The 23404-nt window shown below is 38.2% G+C and overlaps 1 protein-coding gene across 3 annotated transcripts in view; it reads left to right on the top strand.

Annotated features, from left to right (window-relative positions):
• LEF1 (lymphoid enhancer binding factor 1) overlaps positions 1 to 23404 on the top strand; it is a 118034-nt gene that overhangs the window by 5500 nt on the left and 89130 nt on the right. The window lies entirely within an intron of this gene.

Raw genomic sequence — 23404 nt, 5'->3', positions numbered from 1 at the left:
TTTGAAGAATTTCAGATATGTTATTTGATGATATTTTTCTTTTGTTGGGAAGTGGAAATGTCATTTATATAGTAGGAAAACGTCTAAAGGGTAACTTACGTAGTACGTGAATGTGAAATGTGCTGGTGATGGAGTTCTTCCTGAGACTCGTCCCTCCTGTCGTAGTGATGGATTTTCACTGATCCATCAATATATTTACCCTATTTCAGCCTTTTTCTCCACCACCTAACCCCCAATGAAGAACATGTATGTATGCAGGGTCTTGGGGATTAGGGTTTCAATCTGACTGACCCTTAAGGGAAACAAATCCAGGATTGTGAAGATGGAACTTATGGTCTTTGCCTTATTAGCCCAGTGCTTCCACTAAGTGGAAAAAAAATAAATAAATAAAATCACGGACATCTAGGGAAAGTACTGTTGTTAATACCTCAGTGAACACAATCTGGGATCTAAAAGATGCACCAAGGTAGCAGAGAGGAATCGATTATGAACAAGAGTATTTGTGTGATTATTTGTAGTCTTCAGTTGTTAGAATGACAGGTACATGGAATATAACCACTTGATGTGGCACTGTGATATAGAAGTTCCTGTAATTATTTTTCCATAAATTTCTAAAAGATATTTGAACTTTCAAGTAGGGAATGAGATATTTCTGATTTTCATATAATAATTAAAATGGTGATCTTGGAGATTTTATGATGGTTGTTATAGGAAATAGTGTTTTCACGTTTTATTTTAAAAGGCTTTTCAGATATTTAATGATAGAGATACCTGTGTGGTACATACGAATCTCCTGCCTAAAAAGTGATTAATCAAAGCAAATACAGTTTAATATTTAAGGACCACTCCCAAATAAATGCTTCTGAGTTTTAAAATTTGTAGATTTTTATATTTGTTGAACTAAATATGCAAACAGATACTTCTTTTGTAGTTGGGCTATTTTTTTGTTGTTTTGTTTTTGTTTGTTTTTGAGGAGGAGAATATGTTTTAGATAAGGAATAATTGAAGATTTCTGTTTAAAGACTTTTGAGAACAACAAATAATCTTTCTGACAAATCTAAATTATAGTCTCTGACTTGGTAACAATAGAAAATAACCACTAAAACGATCTTAAACACTTTTAAGCTGTAAACACAGTTAATGCTTAATAAGTATTTGTGGGATTTATTCCTTAGCTCAGCCACTTCTCCTTTCAAAACAATAATTTATTAAAAGTCGATGTAATAAAAATCTACTGGTATTCATATATTATCCCTAAGCATCTTGAAAATTAAGCATCTCTTCTCTAAATCAGCATTTTCTGCTTTAGGTCTCTCCAGCCACCCTTACCCTCCGACCCCCCTGCTAATCATTTTGAAATTTTGATAGAATAGAAGGTATTTATTGTTAGTACATATATTAAAATTTTGAGGTCAGTGAATTGAACAGTCATTCATTGTTTAGGAAAGATTTGTGGCCAGAATAAATGTTGGTGGGTGTAGAATGGAGGAAAGAGGTGTGGTCAGGAAGCAGTTACCTTACCCTGTTATCTGCTGCTTTGGTTTATTCTGTTACATTTTATTTAGCACGTATTTATTTTAGACATATTTTCTTGTGATATTCTGCAGTTTGCACAGTTACACAAGTTTTTCAGTTTTTAACCACAAGGCTATGTCCATTTTTCTTTTTAACGGTCCGACCGGAGTTGCAGTCTTTGGTTTTTAATACCCAACAGCTGTTTTTAATGTGTCTGCGATCCAAAACACTTTAACCGGAAGGCAGCCTCTCTTATTCACCCCTAACCATGCTTGTGACTTCTTGCTCTTTAACTCTGTCCTTAGCAGGACTTAGTGTTTGTGTAACTGACATCCTCAGTGATAAGTTTTCATCTAGGGTGTCAGGGGCAGGGTGACCATTTGTGTTTGAGCTTAAGGTGGGAGCAGCCCCGAGGCGTCCTCGTTACTTGAATTTGCATTACAAACAACTGCTTGTTTACTGCATCTGCTGCCTGCAGGTGTGAGAACTAGAAAAACCTCTGGGGGTGGGAGAGGGCCCTGACCTCCCCTTCCTCACAAAGAGATCTTCCATTGGTATGTAACTGCATATAAATTCAGCTATATGCTGCTAGGGCCAATTGGCAGGCACTGAAATGTTTCCGTTGGTAGCTCATTTTAACAATTCTGTACGCTTTTGCTCTGCTTTAGACAAACACTGACTTACGTATGCTTGCACAGCTTTTACCTCTGACCTAAGTACAGTATTACTTACTCAAGAGAACCGAACCACCTTTGCCAATCCAGCTTTTTTCCTTCTGAAGGGGAAATTTTAATTGGCTAATTACATCCTTCAGAACTGGAATTTTTAGAGGTGTGTTTATACCAGAAATCTTATGAATGAGTGTCTCACAGAATTTTAAGTAAGAATTCTTAGTTCAGATAAATCAGGCCTAACAAGAAAGCACCTATAATAATAACACATTTGGTGTCAGTTCCTAAAGCACAGTGAACCTTGGCTTGAGTTGGTGGTTTTCATAGAGAGTAAGAAGATGCCGAAGCTTGTTAAATATTTCAGAGCAAGGACCCTAGAGAATTTATTAAAAGCCTGCTCCCAAGCCTTCCTTTCTGTGAATCTTATTTATGGCAATCCCTGTAGGCCAATGGTAAAGTATTAAAAGAAAAAAATAGTTCGTTGCCTCCCCTGGGTCCTGGCACTTGGGTGCCTGAGTACCGTGTGAGCAGAGAGTTTGTCTGGCTTCAACATAGTGAAAGTTCCCAGTGGCCTAATACACTGTGGTTATTAATCGTAGGTGTCAAACTTACATCTGTCCTTTAGGCAACCCAAGTTTTTAACACCTCTGAAGAGAAACATGTCATTTCTCTTCAGATGCGCGGGGAGGGCAAAGCAGCAGACTTGGTGCAGGAAGCTACAGCGGACGCTGCAGCTGGGTCACGGCGACCGCGGGGCACCTGGTCAGCACCGTGCTGCTGACTTCACTGTTGCTCTGCTCTTTCTGACGGTGCGTCTTTAGGTGGGAAAGGAAGATGCTTGTATTTCATCTTTCCTTTTTTCCTTCTTTTTAGTATACATTGCTGTTAAAGTGTTTCAGGAGCTCTTTTTTCATTATTTTGAGAATCTCATTTCTACTGTATGGTTTTTACCTTAAAAGAATCATCATTTTGATTTGTGATGAACAGAATTATACCTGTTATAACTTCGTCTTAACCTACCCCCGTGTTTGTATTTGCTTACAGCTTAAATTTGATTTTTGTCATCGTCACATCTCGAATTAGGAACTAAGTGTGCTTACGCTTATCAGTAAGCTTATTTTTATACCACTGTACATCACATTGCTGCATAGCTTTGAAAATACAGAAATAATAATTCAAGAGTAGAGGGAGACTATGGCGTATATTTTGAGCAAGATTTTTAAGATGGTGTGTGTTCACCTTACTATGAGAAGGTACTTAATTTGACTTAGTGATAAATTATTTTAAATTTTCTAATCCAAGTTGCATACTGCCTGAAGCTAAGTATAGTAAATTTTCCTCTTTACCCTAAGTGCAGGAGAAGCTAAATTTTAGAAGGTACGTTTTATCTCAGATTTGAATGTGGATATCAGGAGAATGTGTGGGGAAATTCCTCAGGGCCCTCAGACTCTTCTGTTTGATTTATTTTTAATTGTGCTGCTATAAAGTTGGGAAGGATCTCAGAATAATTGGAAGCTGTTGCCACCCCTCCTCCCCCAACTTCATATATCTTAGATGTCTCATGACCAAACGGTTTGCTTATTCACGTGTCCAGGGGAGCCATACTACCTACATATGACCCTTCAGGAGCTAATACTCTACTTGCATGACTTGTGTGGCCAAAGTATGATCCTTAATCAGCTATGTTTTTTTTGAAATGACTCTAGAAATTTCATGTTCATTCATAAAAACATGAGAATAACCCAGTTTCATGAAAACAAGACCATTGAGCCAACCTGCAGAAAATCTTACTCTTTGAAGTACCCCTCTCCCTGCCCCCATACAGGTCCTGAACTTGTTCTCATCAACCCCAGTATTTTGCTCCAGTCTCTCTTGCAGTCAAAGACTTCTGTGATTTAACAGGACAGAGATAAGACTTCACAAATGGGTTCATCTGGACTTGAATGTGTAGCCTCACATGTATTCTTTCATAATATCAACTGAGAAAAATTTCCAGTTTTTGAGTCTTGTTTTGTTGTTGTATCTGTTTTTAACTAATCCTGTTAGTTCTTTAAGCAGAACCATTTTTGGTTTATGTGACTGATATTTCTTTAGTCAGATCATTCCATTCCTGTCTGACTCCTTTGTTCCTCATTTATGTATTATAGACATGATTGGAATTTTATAAAACTGGTTTCCCTTTGATTTCAAGAGAGACTCAGAACTTAAAGGGAAAATAAGCCAGCACTGTCTGTAGGTTAGCAGAAAAGCACATGTTTTATTCCCAGGCAAAAGTAGACCTCAGCATTATATAGGTACTACTGTCAAGGGAGTGAAGTTTTTTAAAAAGAAGATATTCAGGGGCGCCTGGGTGGCTCAGTAGGTTGGGCGTCTGCCTTCGGCTTGGGTTGTGATCCCAGGGTCCTGGGATCGAGCCCCGCATCGGGCTCCCTGCTCGGCCAAGAGCCTGCTTCTCCCTCTACCTCTGCCCGCCCCCCCCCCCCCCCCCGCTTGTGATCTCTCTCTCTCTCTGTCAAATAAATAAATAAAATCTTAAGAAAAAAAAAAGATATTCATTTAAAACTTGTGTATCTTTAAAATTATTACTTAAGGAGCACCTGAATAGCTTAGTGGATTAAGCGACCTACTCTTGATCTCAGCTCAGGTCTTGATCTCAGAGTCATGAGTTCAAGCCCCCCACTACTTAAATAAAATAAAATAAAATAAAATAAAATGATTACTTAAGTGATTATGCCAAACTGATAGAGTCTATAGAAAGCTAATACAGGGGGCGCCTGGGTAGCTCAGTCGTTAAGCATCTGCCTTCGGCTCAGGTCATGATCCCAGGGTCCTGGGATGGAGCCCCACATTGGGCTCCTGCTTGGCGGGAAGCCTGCTTCTCCCTCTCCCACTCCCCCTGCTTGTGTTCCCTCTCTCGCTGTGTCTCTCTCTGTCAAATAAATAAAATCTTAAAAAAAAAAGCTAATACTGTAGTAATCAAGAGACTTGTACTGCTTTGTACTGTCCTGACACGTCCTTACTCATTTGGAAAAGGCAGCCATTGGACTTTGTTTAAATAATTTTAAAAATATTTTTTAGATCATGATTATTTTTTTAATATTAAGTATGACCTTATGAAGTCACAGTATAAGACCTGTAGACTTTGCTACAATCTCTTAAGTCATTTTAGGTGTATAAATGATTCAATCTTAATAACATTTGGAGATGCAAAGCCAGAAAATGACCTAGAGACCAACCACAAAGTGTGGTTGGGATATAGGGGTAGGCAGGTAGGGGTATTAAAATACACTGAAGGGGAGAGTGGGGAGTTGAGTAAAGGATGAATAGGAAATAGGGATTGCTAATTGCAGAGATTTGGTAATGTAGCCAATCTAGCCGGACTATTTGCAGAGTATTTAACAGGATGTTAGGGGATTTTAAAGTCTCTGTGAAATGACACATTTACACACAATACCCACTCTAGCTAAATTTGTAAACCTGCTGAAATTAACTACTTGCTGTATGTAGATCACTCACAAAGCTCACTGAGAATTTGTGTGGGGAATATTGCAAGGGCATTACAGAGCAAACAAGAATTTTGCTTACCTGTCCCCTTTTTCCCATCTTAGGAGAAATATGACTAGAAGAGATGTTGTATCATAGAGAGTCTAGAAATGTCTTTTATTTTTGCAGCTAACTAGGGGCAAGTAGACTCTAAAAACCTTTTGATTGTTGACCATTGTTTCTAGTTATGCCCACAAATAATTCTATATGAAACTTGATGATAGTTTTTCAGAATCAAGTTTTGATCTTCATCACAGTAATTTATTGTTGATGTTATGTTCACTTTAAGAAAGAGGCCTATTGCTTCTTTACTCAACATAGAGAAAGGTTGCATGAGGGGTAGGTAAAGAGAAGGCTCTGTAATATAAAAAGAGGAGCAGCTTTGGTGTAGCTTTAATTTTCCTTTATTATTGTTAGCTTTTGAATGAGACAGTTACCAAAACAAAACAAAACAAAAAAATTTTTTTATTATTATGTTATGTTAGTCACCATACAATACATCATTAGTTTTTGATGTAGTGTTCCACGATTCATTGTTTTCATATAACACCCAGTGCTCCATGCAGTATGTGCCCCCTTTAATACCCATCACCGGGCTAACCCATCTCCCCACCCTCATCCCCTCTAAAACCCTCAGATTGACAAAACATAATTTTTAAGTGGGCTCCACGCTATACAGGGCTTGAGCTCAAGATCCTGAAATCATGACCTGAGCTGAGATCTGGAGTCAGATGCTTAACCAACTGAGCCACCCAGGTGCCCCCCAAAACAAATTTTTAAATGCTGACATACTAAGATACTTTTATAAGTCCTTTTTTTTCAATCCTGAAAAATTTTACAGTAAAACCTATCCACTCTTGATGATAGTTGATGACTACTGATGAATTATGAGATAGTTCCATTCAGCCTAGCACAGAATAAACACTTAAGTAGATTTGCTGAATAAAAAGTGTACTAGAAATTTTTCATTTATGTTTTTTGGATATTTCCAAGTGATCTGTCTCTCATCAAATTAAATGCTATGTGAAAAGCAAAATCTGACAGTGTCTGCTAAATAATCCTTAGTATTTTATTATTTTACTTTTTCTCTGATTTGTTGCATCAGTGAAAAGAGAGAGAGAGAACATTAGACTAGAGTCTTTAATGAGAAAGTCAAAGTTACTCCTTATAGACTGTTAGGTTTCCAAATAACAGGTAAAAACAGTCAGCCAGGAGTTCGCTGCAATAATGAGAAAAGAATGGGACTGGACCCTCATATGAGGACTGGTCATAAGAAGTACTTTCTTACTTGGTCCTAGAAACCTAATTGAAGAAAAGGTGGTGATAGAAACACTTTCTTCCAAAGGGTACTTGAGATGCAAATATAATAGTAAAAAAAGAAAACCACCTTCAATTATGTTTTAGTATAATATGGTTAATGCTTTTTGTTTATTTTTATTCTTTTCCAGATAGAAAGGACATTTTTTTTTTCAGCAACACAAGGTATTTTCAGATATTAAAAAATTTTGAGTGCTCTTTCTAAATAGATCTGGCAGTATCAGTGCTGACTTTTCTGGGCCAGTGTGTACTATAAATTGTGTCCTTCTGCAATGTTGAGAGCATGTTTGAGTCCTGGGCAGGTGGAGGTAGGCAGTTCCCTGTGAAGGGGAGCCTGTGGAGAAGAGCAGTACTGGGTGAGATGTCAGAGACCTGGGAGGTGGTCCCAAGTCCATCATTCTTCCTCAGAGCTATGGGGAGGTACTTACCTTCCATCGGCCTTTGTTTCCTCATTTATAAGATGGCCTATTAATATCTTGCTTGCCTACTTTATATGGTTGATGTGAAACTCAGATGGCACAAAGCCTGTAGAAGTACTCCGTTTTCTAGCTTAGGGAGCAAAGCAGGAGTGTCAGATGGTGTCAGCCAGTGTGCGGCCCCCACGTGGTGGGAATTGTGTAGCCACAAGAGGTGCTTGGCTGTACCTAGGAAGCTACTGAGAAAGGGAAGAAGGTTTTGGTTTTTACTGTGCCATCATGCTGACCTGGAATTTGGATGCTGTGTGAAGGCCTTACGTTCACCTTTAGAAAGTACTTCCCACAAGTAAGTTTGGGGATTGTCATTACGTCATTTACAGAGGTGGCTTTCTTCTCTCGGGCTCCTTTTTCTGTCCAATCATGTTAGGAGAGACCTGATTTTTCCCTTTAGCACCATAGGGAATGAGATGTGTGAAGGAACAGATTTCTAAGTCTCATATTCGTGAAAAATCTCATGCTTCTAATACTTGATATGAAATTCCCAGATAACTCTTAACTCCTTGGCTAAAGGTAAGAATATTTTTTTGGTTAGGAGACTTTTCTCCTTAATCCTTTAGGAGCCGAGTCTCTTCTCTCCACTGCAAAAATTATATAGACAGGAGATCCAAGAGCCGTGTGAACGTACAGGATGACAGGCAAGTTATTTCCCCCCCTTTGAATTTCCTTCTAACTTAAATCTTTCCAGCTTTCCTGGCACCTACAAGGATCAGGTCCAAGGGGTGTGTTGGCCCAGCAGCAAGGAGAAATCAGTGGTTTTCTAGCCTCGTGGAAAATTCCAGCTTCCATCCTTTCAAGACTTCACTTTTTCTCTCAATAAAACCCAGTGAATGTTAAATATATTTTAACATAGAGTCAGCTTTCTTGGCAAAGAATTCTTCCATTTTTAATAGTATGTATTGTATCTCATAATAATTATGACCACATCATCTTGGTGCACTGGTTCAGATGACTTGGATCAAGAAAAAGGTACTGTAATCTTATCTCAAGTGTGTTAGACTTTGTCTTTGACTCCAACACTTAGGTTTTTTTTTAAAAGTCTGGAATGAATCCAAAAGTACCGAAGTAAAAAATTGTTTACTGTTTATGCAATTGGGCTAGCCAGTTAGCTAGCTAGCAGGGTTGGGAAAAGTCTCCCAAACATTGCTTGAATTGGTTTTTGCTTATTTGTGTGTATACATTAAAACTCAAGATTTTGTTTTTTTGAAAGGGAAAACAACTACCTTTTCTTAGAAACTACTACTTTGACCTAGATACTATTCCTTAATTTAATCCTAAATGGTGCATGAGTTTTATAGTCCCCATGTTAGAGATAAGAGGCCATCCTCAGGGACAGCAGTAACCTGCCTCAGCTTAATAAGTTGTAGAGTTAGTGCCCTTCCTTAAGGTATAAAGACGTGTTTATTTTCATGAAAAAGAACTACATTTGCCATTCAGAACATAAAACACTTACTAAATGAATCATAATATTGATTAAAATGTAAAACAGGAAAGTAGTCATTATTTTGATGATTTTGTTGGTAGTGTCAGTAATGCTTAACTATTTTTTGTGAAAATGAAAAGAATACTTTTATTTAAAAAAGTAATACATGGTCACTAGAAAAATGAGAAAACTCGGATAAGCAAGAGGAATAACTGTCAGATGATCACTCCTGAAACTAGCTATGTAGCCTTTTAGGCCTCTTCCTATGCACATATAGAAATGCACATAAGTATGTGTTTTATACATTCATAGCAATGGGAACATAATATACCATTATGTAACTTGCTTTTTTCCCACCAAGATACAGTGGATATCTCTTTCACTCTTTTGTAACATCATTTTTAATGATTGCCTAATTTATGTAACCAGTCTTTTGAAGACATTCAGATGAAGTCACATTTTTTCCTGTCTTAGGCAACATTGTGATGAAATGCATATTTTATAACTAAATCTTTGCACAGATTCTATTTTCTTGGAATAAATTGCTAGAAGTAGAATTTGCAGAGTCAAAGGCAGTGAATGCACCTTATTTTCAAGTTGGGATTAACCCAACATTGCAATTTAACCTTAAAAAAACCCCACATTTATTTAAAGTCAGTATTTAAAAGTATGTACTTGATTATGTTCAAGTTTGGTTATGGTAGGTGTTTTGAGGCTGATAATTATCATGCCTCTCTGGGCAAGAATCAGTCCAGTGCTAGTGAAGAAGTCAGACAGATGGAGAACAGAGTATCAGTTTGTTTATTAATAAGGCTGGATTGGAGAATGTGGCTTGAACCATGACATGAATTTGGACTTCCTTTGACTTCCCCAAAATGAACACATCAGTAAGCCACAGGCTTCCCCAACAGAGTCAGGGAGCTTACCTCATATAGGACTGAAGGTGAGAAAGAATCTAGGCTTGGGCAAGCTGGCCCCCAAAGAGAGAACAAAGAGTCAGTCCATCCTTGCTCATTTTCTTCTCCAAATCACCAGAGATGAGTAGCTTTCCCTTGTGGAGAGTGAATGAGGGGAGGGGAGAGGAAAAGGCTGCAGCAGCTGCCCAGAGACCGGAAGTTCCTGCTTTATTGGCCAAGCTAGGGAAGAGGGAAGAAGGACAGAGTGGGTAGCCCCTTAGTCATAATCCTTGATAGACTGATCAGACTGTGGGCCAGAGACAGTAATGGTAAAATATATCACACATCTGATGGGAGTCGCAGTGGAGTGCTGCTGGTAGAGTCTGAGGATCTAGATCCCAGTGCTCTGTTACTGACTCGCTGTGTGTTCTTCAGCCAATTACTTGTTCTTTCTGGACCTTGGTTTCTTCACCTATAACATAGATTGCCACTTGTTTTATTTGCAAAAATATACAGTACTCTGTGTTAGTGATAGCGTTTCTAGAACAGGGACTGACTACATTGGAATTACTAGTGTTCTTGTTAAAAAGGCAGATACCTGGGCCCTTCTGCAGATGTCCTGAACCAGAAGCTGCAGGCACGTCATGCGTATGCACTTTTAACATGCTACTTTATTGATTCTTACTTAAAGTAAGGTTTGGAAAAACACTGACCCCATAGATATAATTTAACTGGGATTCAGAATACCTAAGTGACTTGCACAGGTCTCAAACCAAGAAAGCAGTGGAGCACTCTGGGCACTTCAGCCCCAGAGCTCACATTCTCTCCGCTCAGCCCTATCCAGCCCTATCCTTCATAGAGACCCCTGGCACTCAGTTCACTTCTAGTCATCTCAGGTTCCTCCTAAACTGCCTTGCTCCATTGGCTACAGAATAAAACCCACATTCTTTAGTATTATTTTCAAAGCTTTCCACAGTATGGAACCATCTACCTTTCAAGGTTTGTCTCCTCACCGCCCTACCCTGCAGCTTACCGTTCAGCTGCATTTCCAGACCTGTACCCTAAACCCTTTCCCAAATCCCCATCTTCAGTTTCTTATCTTGGTCTCCCTGAAATGCCCTGCTCCCTCTTCCCAGCCAGCACAATCTTGTTCATCCTAAAAGGTCCAGGCTAAATGGTACCTCCTTCATGAAGCCCCTCCTGATTCTACCACCAGATAAAACTAAGTGCTGTCTCCTGAGGGTTCCCACAGGACTTTTATAACTGTTACAATGTCTTATAATAGTTGGTCTTCTCTGTGTCTGTATTTCTCACTAGTTGTTAGTTCCTTCAGGATAGGGCGCATGTTTTGTTCGTCTCTGTTGCCCAGAACCTGCTACACTACCTGGCAGAGAGCAGGTTACTTCCCAGATGTCTGTGGAATAAATTCAGAAAATTTTAATTTTCACCAATACAGGGCAATAATAACAGATGTCATTCCATATTTAAATGGGGATTCTTAAAAAAAATAAGCTCATACATTTCACAAAGCTGAAATTGCTCTTAGAAATTCTCTGAGCATTCAACGTGGAGTCCATGGACTAGACATTAGCTATCAGTTTTGAGTACATCCTACATAGGAACTGTTCTAAGTACTTTGTATGCATTTGCTCACGCCATCCTCAGAATAACCTGAGAATATCCCTAATATCCCAATTTTACAGATGAGACTGGGGCATAAAGAGGAGTGAGAAACTGAGGCATAGAGGCCATAGAAAGGATTAAGGACCACTGTAAAACAGATCAAGAAGTGGGAGGTCATATAAAGTAGGTCATTAGCTCCAATCACACAGCTAGTAAGCAGTGGTACCATAATTGGGGCCCAGGTCTTGACTCCTGCTGTGCTGGGTGCCTTCTGCACCTTCAGGTTCTTATTATCATCACTGCCACTGGCACACAGAGGATGCCAGGTGACCGTGCAGTCAGTCAGCTGCTCGCCAGTGAGATGTAGCTGATTCTTATAAAGGTTTTGTGAGTATAAAATGAGACAGTATATGAAATTATAAATTTCTTTAACATTATATTTGGTAGAAATAGCTGTTGTGCTAATGGAGAATATGGAGTTCAAAGGCAAACCAGTTAGATGCCTAGGGGAGGGGAGATGTATAAAAAGATGGCGAAAGTTCTAACTTGATGATGAGGGGAAAGCATTAGTGGAAATAATGAATTTAGAAAGAGGAGCAAAGTTTCAGGAAAGACATTCATGAGTTTGGCTTAAGGATTATCCTGTGTTTCTCTCTGATGCTAGGAAAACAAAAATTAACCAATATCTGGAACCCAACATATTATGGCCACTGTTTTGGTCCATGATTGATTCATTGATTGATTTTTTTTTTTTTAAAGATTTATTTATTTAACAGAGGGAAAGAGAGAGAGCTTGCACTAGTGAGAGGGGCAGAGGGGGAGGGGGAGAGAATCTCAGGCAGAGTCCACGCTGAGCGCTGAGCCTGATGTGGGGCTTGATGCCAGGACCCTGAGATCATGACCTGAGCTGAAACCAAGAGTTGGACGCTTAACCCACTGCGCCACTGAGGCGCCCCTTTGTCCATGATTTATTTAAATCAGCAGTGCCTCACAGAATCACTTCATTTACTCTGAAGCTGCCTGGATTTTGACCAGAAGCCTCTGTATGATTATGAGACATAGAACTTCATTTTGCGCAGAGGTGAGGAGAGTAATAGTATTAATATACTAGTATGTATGTAATATCTAATGAATGCATTTACATGCATTTTTCTTATTAAATCCTTGAAGTGAATATTACTAGTCTTTCCATGTTTCCAATAAAGAAACTGGGGCATGGAGAAGTTATTTGATTGCTGTAGTCCCAAAGTTTAGTAAGTGGTAGAACTTGGATTCAAAGCCAGGTATCCCTGATTCAGGAGCTGGGACCCAATCCATAAATTAGTTCCTACCTTGAAAAGGTGCTGAGAAGAATCCTTAGTCAATGTCAGTAAACTATTTTGAGGATTAAAATGTCTGTTATATGTGTGTTTTATTAAACAGTGGAAACGGTTCAGCTTTAGTGGTGGCTTAAATAACAGGTTCTCAGAAAACTTAAATTGTCTTCTGGTTCATTCAACACATAACCATGTGATTGCTTTAACGTGTTCTTGAAAATTCCTGGGAAATATTTGTTCTTTGGGTGTATCAGACTCCTTTTGATAAATGTCTAATTTTTATGGGAATCCCTATGCTCACTTCTAGGGCCCAGTGTCCCCGAGTCTTATGGACTAAATAGATTAATCAATAGCTGGGTGGCCAAAGGTTTTGGGACTCTTGGAATCTCTTTAATAAATGATATTGCCTCTTTATTGAATAAGAACTGAGCATTTACAGGCAAAAATCTACTGCCAAAGTGTTCTTTGCACAATAAGCAATTAAAATGTGGTATGTGCTTCATTTTTAGGAGCTGTTAGTGGTGATTTTTGTGATATCATGATATTAGGTTAAGTAAGAGAAATTAATTTAGAATTAACTGGAATGGCGATCATTCCTGAGAAGTTGCAACAGTGGGTTTCCTTTAAAAAATGAAGAAACTTTTCTTATTATGGAGATACTTATTAGGAGTAATCTTCTTTCTCTCAAAGAAAATGTCTTTTATTTTTTGGTTGTTTTTTAAAAAGTAATATATATATATTTTTTAAATTGTGGGAACTCATTAAGGAATAGAAAAAATAAAAATATCTATTTCTATTATTCAGATATGATTTCATTTATATATGTATACACATACATATTTTCAGATTTCTTTTTGCATCTATACTTAGAATACAAACATTTTTATAAATGGGCTCATAAGATTTTTTTCATTGTAATCATGTGCTCATCTTTTCATGTGAATAAATATAGGTTTGTATCATTAGTTGTTATGGTTGGATACTATCCAGTTATAAGAATATTTCATTTTTTTATTATATCCTCAGTTATGGATGTTAAAGTATTTTGTTTTTGTTTTAAACAATGCTAAAATGAAGCCCTGTTAAAAATTCACGTAACCTATAATCTACTTTTTATAGGTTATATAGGTTTAAGTAGATTTCTAAGGTTAGGTTTTTTTCTGGTTATATAGATTTAAATAGAAATCTAATTAAATAGATTATAGTTAAATATGTATTTACATATTTATATATTTATGTGGTTTACATGTTTATGTGAATTGCTTGTTCATATCCTTAAGGATTTATGGGAGCTTTTTATATATAAAGCATGTTAATCATTTTGATCAACTACTCTTGAAATAATAATGGTTCAAAATAATTCACCAAAATTATGAATATTTTTGTTTCTTCATAACAAAATTAAGATCTACGTGCTGGTTATTGTGTAAACAACTAGCTACTTCATTAAAGAAAATACTTTCCAGCATTAGCTTGGCTCATTTCTTGTATTTTATTTCAGGAAAGAAGATGCTAATAAAGCTCTTTTGTCCCTGGTAGAATGGTAAAATAACCAGAAAGGACACTTTATCTCATTTCACTATTCAGAAGAAGAGATCCGTTGTTGTACCTGTCTCAGTTGTCTCTGAACTAACCCTAAAATTTAGGGTTAAGCAAGTATCCTGGTAGAATGAAGACAGACACCAGAGAACGTTTATTTCAGGAATGATTTATCATTCATCCTATAAATATTCGTGTATACTCACTTTGAAAGTCATTGTGCTGAGCCGTATTGTGGATATATGTCCATGAAGACGGTCAGCACCTGTAGGGAGCTTACGGTTTAAACGTAAACTTGCGCAGACACCCACAGCTTAACGCAGAGAGTGAGGAGGAGCTACATGAGTAGGACAGACCCTGGGGTACAGGTGGGGCAGAGACAAGCCAGGCCTCCTGGAGGGGTGCAGACTGTTACAGCCTTTCCACACAACTGCAGTGTTTACCATGTGCCATTCTTTCTTTACCTGCTTGCAGTTCAATGTGGCCCATTCCAAGTATGATAGTAATTGGTTTACTTGTTTAAAAATGATTGCATAGATAGCTCTGTTCTGGTCAGGCCAGGAAAGTTGATTAATAAATACTTTTTAAATTAAAAGGTCATGCTTATTAAGTAACCTAGACAAAGAAGGATTTCTAGAGCATTTTATCTTAAATTTATTTTTAAAATAAAGTTAGTTGAACACATCCATCCTCAAACATTTTAAATGATAAGGTTTATAAACATAGCTGCCAAGTGAACCGGTGGTTGGCAAGAACGAAGGCTAGGGGTTAGACCTTCTTGTATTTCACGTTGTTGGTACTGTGGCACTATTTTGTTAGCACAGACACCAGAAACCTTTACATGTAAGACATTTCCTCTGTGTGCTCTTTCACCATATTTTAAATAGTAATTGTCAGATTTGACTACAATTAGAATTAGGCAAACAGAATCTCATGAAGATAGACGAATTTCCATTTATTTATATCATGTAGTAGCTTGAGCCCAAATCCAAGATCAGCCACTTGCTAGGTGTCTAATGGGAAAATTACTCTTTAAGTTTTATTTCTGTTTCTTCACTCACAGTTTGAAACATTGCATGATGGTTGCAAACAGAGCTTTGAAAATGATGTCACCTAGTTAACATAGGAAATAACTTGGTCAGAATCCATAGTGGGGAGTCACTGCGTGCTAGGAATAAGGTGCTGAGGTAGGTCTGTGCATTGAAGGCCTAAGCATGTTTGCTTTCATGCCTTATATACCATTTATCAATTCTAAGCTAAAGCCAAAGTTAAATAATGCAGGATCATGTTAACTGGATTTTATGAGGGATTCTTATGTATCTAATTGGGGAAATTAGAGATTAAATTTTTCAAAAAGAAACATTTCCTTCCAAGATGGCTGGGTATCTGGAAAGAACAGAGGTCTCTGTGTAATGGCAAGAGAAATAAGACCATTAACCTACAAATGAGAAAACAGTTAATAATTAGGGGGCATCTGAGATGTTTATTTTGTGTTTAATAGGGGGTTTTTTAAAGATTTTTAAAATTTATTTATTTGTTAGAGAGGGAGAGCACAAGCAGGGGGAGCAGCAGGCAGAGGAAAAGGAAGAAGCAGGCTCCCCGCTGAGCAGGGAGCCCAATGCAGGGCTCCATCTCAGGACCCTGGGATCATGACCTGAGCTGAAGGCAGACTCTTAACCGATTGAGCCACCCAGGCGCCCCTGTTTAATAGTTTTTGAGCGAACTCAATAATGTGTATGCAATGTGAAGTTTGAAAATACTTGGCTACCTGAGGAAAGACTAATTTTAGAGGGCTTTTTATTTATTTATTTATTTTTAAGTTTTGTTTATAATTGCTTGGTGGGGCAAAATTACTGGTGTGTGGAGTTAGACAAGTTATTCCCTAGCTCTGTGTCTTTAAACATGTTCCTAACTGGTTCAAGCATTAGTTTTCTTATCTGGAAGTGGTAGTAACAAACTGTTGTGTGGACTAAAGGCACAGTCATGTTAGTGCACTTTCCTGGTTTCAAAGCTCCCAGGGTTCTTGGTGCCAGACCTTTGAGCTGGATCAGAGACGGAAACACATTTGCATTTCTCTCTAGTTATTTTATCAGTACTGAAAGCAACGGAATTGACTTCAGTGCTTTGGCAAAGGAGGTTTTTCTGCTCTAATAGTAAAGCAAGGTCTGATGGTATGAGAAAGGTAGAAAATTAGCCCAATACTGCTTTTTCCTGGCCCTGGGAGGGCATCTGGTATGATAGTAACTTTCTGGGGGCACCAAACGTGCAAACTTAATAACCAGGTGAGGTCTGGATATCGAACTTGAGTAAATCATTGGGTTGAATTGCTTACCATTAAAGGGCTGCCTTCAGAGAACCAGCCCATACCTGTTATTTGCTTTCCTCCTCTTCTCACACCCCAGTAGATTTCTAGAATTCCTCGCGCACAGTTGTCATCCAGATGCTGCACCTTCATGAGTAAACATTTTGTTGTTTTAAAGTCACAAGGTACCCCTGTGGACAAGGATTAAGCCACACAGTAGTTTTACTTGGGGAGATCACATCCAGGAGGTTTTCCCCTCGCCTTCTTTTTTTTTTTTTTTTTTTTTTTAACTGGGGAAGGAGGAATTTATTTACTTATTCAGCAAACATTTATTCAGTGGTCACATATTTTTTAAATGACTTTATTGAGATATAACTCATGTTACCATGCAGTTCACCCATTTAAAGTGTGCAGTTTAATGGTTTTTAGTACATTCATGGTTGTGTGCAACCATAACCACAGCCAGTTTTGGAACATTTTCATTACCTCAGAGAGTAACCTCATACCCTTGAGCTCTCACCCCCATATCTCCCCATTCCCTCACCACCCCAGATCTAAGCACCTTCTGATCTATTGTTTGTCTCAGTGGATTTACCTGTTTGGGACATTTTATAAGAATGGAATCATAATATGTGGTCCTTTGCAACTGACTTCTTTTACTTAGCTTTCTATTTTCAAGGTTCATCCATGTTGTAGTATGTATCACTACTTCACTCCTTCTTCCTTCTGGCTTGCCATAGCTCTGTCTTAACATCCCTAAGGTTAGATCCTTTCCCTGATACAGATACAAGTATCAGTGCAGTGAGGAAAGGAGTTGGTTTAGTCTATTTGGAGAGGAAGGAAAGTCAAAGTTAATTGATAATTCTGATATATAAATCAGTAGTGAGAATTTTTTTTGATTGCAGGTCTCTATCAGCTAAAAAATTTGACCATTTTATAATTATTTATGGATTAAGTACCCAAATTACATAATTATCTGCTAACTCAGATTACCGTAGACACTTAGGACGATGTGTATGGTCATTGATGGAAGCTGCAAATCCTGGTATCAAATAAAATTGATAATTTCTCATTATTTTGGTCAGCTTCTTATTAGATCTTAAAGATTTAGCTCTAATGCAAGCTCTTAAAGAGTTGATATTAGAACAGTTGATAACTGTTCGCTTTGCCATTTTCTTGATGTTTGCTTGTGCTTGCATTATTAGCATTATTTTCAATCCACTTGGCACTCTTGCCTATCTGACCTATAGTGACAATCTGTATATTAAATATTTTTATAAGCCTAAACTTTTTAATATAAAAACATATATTGACATTGTAGTGTTTTCTTCCTGTACCCCAATGGATAATGCTGTGTTCTCTTTGCATAGTACATTAGAACTCCACTGCTGTAGATGGATGGGGAAAGTAAATTGGAACTACATTCTTATTTGTTCCAATAAACTATTTCTGACAATTTGGCTGCTGTGTGTTTCATGTGAAGGTTTTTATGAGACCAGTAGATTATGCAGCACTATGAAAATGCTTCTCTTTTTGTCTGGTTGTGTCAGTTCTTTGCTGTGTAGGTTACTTACAGACTGCTCAGAATCACCTGGCTTTGCTGCACACCCAGCTCTGGGCTGAGGCTGTGTGTGACCCTTGTGTGGCCCAGCTAAATTACATCATTTGAGGTTGTGCTTCATGCTGACCTTGTGTTGTCTCCTGCTTACCCTTCTTGTGGCCCTGCCTTCCAGTAGCTGTGTGGGAATTCTGCTGCCTTCCTTTCCCTAGATTAGATGTCTGTGCTAGGGTGTTTGCTATTTTAAACCAAAAATGCACTGTGTGTGCATGTGATGAAACCGCTTGGAAAGAAAGCCGTGTGCTGAGACTGTTCTCAGGCCTGACAAGCAGGTTGAAAATTGGGCACTGTCCAAATCTTGACATTCTTGTGGATCTTGATGGCAGAACTCTTTGCTAGTCCCCAGAGAGATCTGCCCAGTAAGAAGCTGGTCATTTGACTTGGAGAAGACAGAAGGGCAGTTGGAAACATCTCTTAGTATAAGACTGTTTCTTCAGCACAAGTTTGTGACCAGCTTTGTTTTTTGCTGAAGAAATATCCGAAGGAAATGGGCTTAAATTGTTGAATGAATTTAGGTTGGAAGAATTATTTCAGAGGGAGGGATTAATAAATATTGGAATGGTTTATCAAAGGAAAGCATGGAATCTGATTATTTAAGGTTTGAAGAATAAATGTTTATTTGTATGAAGCGATTTAAATACCTCACCTGGAGGGATCCCAGCCCTTGGGCTGTGCCTGTTGGTCCTGTTTCTTACCCAGCTCCCCCCACCCGCCCAAGTCCTCAGCTCTGAGGCAGGTTTATTTTCTTTTCAGTAAGCAGCATATAAACCCTCCAGGTCTTCTAAGAGATTATATTCCTTCCTGAAGGGAAAAATAAATAGGCCAGCATATAGATTATGCTATATAACGAGTCTCCTGTGTATTATTATAGCGTTGTCACCGCAATTCTCAATTATGGCAATTTTTGCTGAGGGGTAGTCTTAGGAGTATGTGGGGCCCAGGGCTAGTGAGGCTGCTGAGACTCCATGTGCTTTCCATGCATCTCTGCTTCGCCGTGGTGTCTGTCTGAAGGTTGGTGGCTGAGCACATGGTGCTGCTGTATCATTTCATATGCAGTTCAAGTGACTAAAATTCTAAATTCAGGCTTTTCTGAGGAGAGTCTTGAAGAATATTGGACTCACTGGAAAGAACTGAGCAAAAGTGGAAGACTCGTTTGTGAGCTGGGGGCCTGGGTTCAGTTAGGCTCTACTGTTACCGACTTGCTTAGGTGTGAATGAGAAGCCTGGGATGCTCCCAGTGGTTATTTTGCTTGTTACTTTGCTGGAGAAGGCTAATGATAGAATCATAAAAGAAAGGGTTTTTGCCTGATAAACTGAAATTAGATTGGGGCCTTGGGATATGGAAAATGTGATAAGCTTATTAGGAATGCAACCTAGAGAAAAATATTCAATAACTGGAACTTATTTCTGGCGTTTTCTGAAAATGGTAAAATGAAGGAAAGGCAGCTTTTTTCTAAAAGAAAAAAATCTAGACTTTGAAATGTTATTATTCACATTTTCTTGCTGAATTTTGCTGGTGCAATTCTAAATTCATGTAGTTTGTACCCCTTCCTTCGAAAACAAAAAATGCATCCTAAATAAAACAGGCATTGGAACTGTAATGCAGTAAACTGAGGTAGGCAAGCTGTTAAGAGTTTTCCAGGTCAGCACAGTTTCAGACAAATTTTTCAGAGAAAATTTACAGTTTGGTACCTTACAACCAGGCCTGTTGATTCAAAATCCTATCGAACAGACAAAGGCAGCTTTTGTTCACCAATTACTGGTGTTTCAGAACTAAGAGATTTTGTACAAAATGAAGGGAGGCAGTTCTTTCAGAGTCATTTCTTCGATGTCAGTGAATTTCAGAACTTCGTAGACTAGGACAAGTAAAAAAACTAATAGTTCATTGACTAATATTTACTTAAGCAATATTAAATCTTTGTGAAAAGGGACTTTAATAAATGTGATGCATTCAATTTTGTAAATTCTTTAAAAATTCTTCTGCTTTCCCAGTCTTTTCATCTTAAAGCCTTGTCATTTATTAATTTGGAGTTTCTATATAGAGCTACATATATTAATTGGGGCAGACATTTGCAAAAATAGCAATTTAAGTATTGGAATTGAAATATCAGAGGGTTTTCTGATAGCTAGGGAGTGCAGATTACTTGACATACATAGCACTATATGTAACCCTAGAGATGCAGTATAATGATATATAGTGGACCTGCTTGTTTTCTGTGATTTTAAATGCAGTATTGGATATATTTACACAATATGTTTAATAATAACAACCAAAATGTCTTTTTTTTTTTTTTTAGAAATCAGAAATATCTTCACTCTTATTTGCTATTTTAAGAAAGAGTAGTATATTGGCATTGATATATTTAGGTTATTGTTTCCTTAAGAATTTTTCTGCCTTGTTTGGTGACTTCAGGTTTTGATTCAAATTATCATGGCAGACTGAGTTGTGCCTGTGTGTCTGGAGCTGGAATTGAAAACCTCTTTTGGCTTTTCTGTTCTCTCGTCTCTTATTAATAAGGAATTATGCATTTACAATTTCCCAAATAACTTGTGATTTATCATGAATGCAAATTTTAGCTCTGCTTAATTGACTGAAAGGGTGCCAGGGAGGGGGAGGGGCAGTTCCTGAGAAGCAGCTCCAGTGGTTCACCTTGCATCAGGTGTCTGCAGAGTCTTCAGACTGAAAGCATGTTAGAGTCCCTTTCCCAATTGGAATCACTTACCCCATCATTTTCGTTTTACCCTTTAGGCTTGAAAAAGTGTGTATTTAACCATCAGTTCATTTTGTGTGGTCTGAGTTATAAAAATGCCCCTGCTGGTTTTTCCATATGAAAGACATGTTTTTCATTTGTGGAAACTTATATAATTTTTTTTTTTTTTTTTTTTTTGCTGGCTTTCTTTTGTGCTGCTTTAAATTAAAAGCAAATGTACTTCCCTCCCCTTCATTCCTGCTTCCCCACCCCCATCTTTGCATGTTCCAATTACAGAGTTGTGAAAATAAGTCATCTTTCGGCTTTTGTTACTTTAAAACAGCTATCGGTGATGTCAGAGTCAATACTAAAAGCATTAAGAATGCTGGCAGAATGTAATGCAGCTGCAATCCAACATGATGCTGGAAATGGGGTTGAGAGCATAAAGGCTTTCCATATTCCCAGGGCGCACAACTGCTTGCGGCCTTGGCTTTGATCTCTTCAAAGGCTGCTGCCTCCTCCTAGATGGAGAGACTTGGCTGCCACTCGCCTGCGTTGAAAAAAGGCAGAGGTCTCTATTCAGGCAGAAATCAATCACTGTGCAGAAACAATTATGTGTAATTCAACCATCATGAAAACAGGACGAGATGACGGGTTTGTTACCTGAGTGACTGTGTGGAGACGGGGAGCAGAGAACACTGGAGTCCTGCTGACCTGCCACATCTCGATGACAATTCTAGACATATGAATGATGTGGCAGGCGGGGGAGGCGTGATGACAAATGCTGGTCACGCTGTCCAGCAGAGCAGAAAATGAGGTTACAATTGGGAGATAATGTTTGCATATGTAACCATATTTCAGCAAGCTGAACAACTTCAGGGAACAGACCCTCAGAAACTCTTGTGGGCATTTGTATCTATGTATACTAGCATTTGAATTTGATATTAGCTGATTTAAGGCAAAAATAATCCTAGTGACTTGAGAATTATACTGGAAGAGAGAAAGAAAGTGAACTTTGGGTTAATACATTTGCTAATTTAGAGTATATCCTCCTGACACCAAACTGAAAACACCACTAAAGTTTCTACCCTCATATGTATGAGTCTTTCTCAACATCTTCTGGTTCAAGAGCAACGTTTTTGTCTTGAGTTCATTAATCTGCCCCCAAAAAGCATTGTTTTTTCATCTTGATTTAAGCTCTTTGGAAAAATGATTTTGTCAGTTGTGCTATCTTCCCATGTTTTCAAATGTTATTTTTCTAAAGCAGCCTTCTGAAATGCGTTGAAGTTTCCTTTTATTGTGCATAAAAGCAGGGCCTTTTTTCTAGGTAGGAAATAACTTTTTGCTTTAAGTAGAAGTATATTTAATCTCAGAGCCCTGGCACGCAAAGCTGTCGAGGCATTTATTTTTATTTTAACTTGCTCTTGTCACCTAACAAAGGCATAGGAGTAACCTCACACTTTGCCAGCGAGCCTGGCTATGGGGGTGGAGGGGGGGACAGGCAAAATAAGATGAAAACCTAGATGGCTGATTATAAAATGGTATTGCTGCCGCTCAGCTTGCTACCCAGGCCCGGGTTTACCTTTTATGCCGCTCCAGCTTAGACATCAGAGGCGTGAGAGCTGCTTTGAGTTACAGATCTTCAAACAATAAGTCAAAACAAAAAATCAATCCCCTCCGGTCCCTGGGTGCAGTTATCGAAAGATAAAAGAGAAAAATAAAGTTATGCTAAAGCAGATAGAGGAATGGAGCAGAGATGCCAAGGAAACTCGGAGGACAAGTGCAGAGTTGAAGTGGGCCTCATGTGAGCCAACATCAATGGATTTTTATCTTATCAAAAAGTTTTAGGGTTGCCAGTTCTTTTCAGACTGGATCCAGTCCGCTCCAGGGCTGCCTGGAGCATGGGCTTCAGTAAAGTGGCTCTCCGCCCCCCCCCCAAATATAACCGCATAGGAATTAGATTGCATTTCACTCAAGGTATAAAACTTGCCACAGACTTCAACAGCAAATTAGAGGTTTCAATAATCCCTCGATATTTTGAATATAAATTGAGGAGAGGTTTTTTTTTTTTTTTTTAATGTTCATTGAAAGCTATAGATTTACATGAAAAGTAAGGCAAATCTCGATAGTGTGTGTTCTTTCTTTAAGCCAAATTTCTAAGGAGAGCAGGAAAGCCCCCAGGAAGTCTTTTTGAGGTAAGAAATTGTGTTTTTCCTGTTTCTTGTGAGTAATGTCATATTTTTGGAGATTAATTTAACTAACTGTCTGGAACATTTTTGCTAGCATTTTGATATATGAGGCCAGCGTGCATTTTTATGAATCTAAGTTACAGAAAAAAATGGGGGGGGTTATGCTTTTAGATATTTGTCGCTATAAACATTTTTGAGGTTATTCAAGATCTACTTTCCTCATTAGCTTCCCTAAAAGTCTTTCATAAAATGGCAGCTCAGCTTTCATTCTTATCCTTCTCTTGGTTTCC

Source organism: Phoca vitulina, unplaced genomic scaffold (genome assembly GCF_004348235.1).
Source record: "Phoca vitulina isolate PV1807 unplaced genomic scaffold, GSC_HSeal_1.0 scaffold3, whole genome shotgun sequence".
NCBI lineage: Eukaryota > Metazoa > Chordata > Mammalia > Carnivora > Phocidae > Phoca > Phoca vitulina.
The sequence above is the reverse complement of the archived record's forward strand: the minus strand, read 5'-3'. Positions and strand labels throughout refer to the sequence as shown.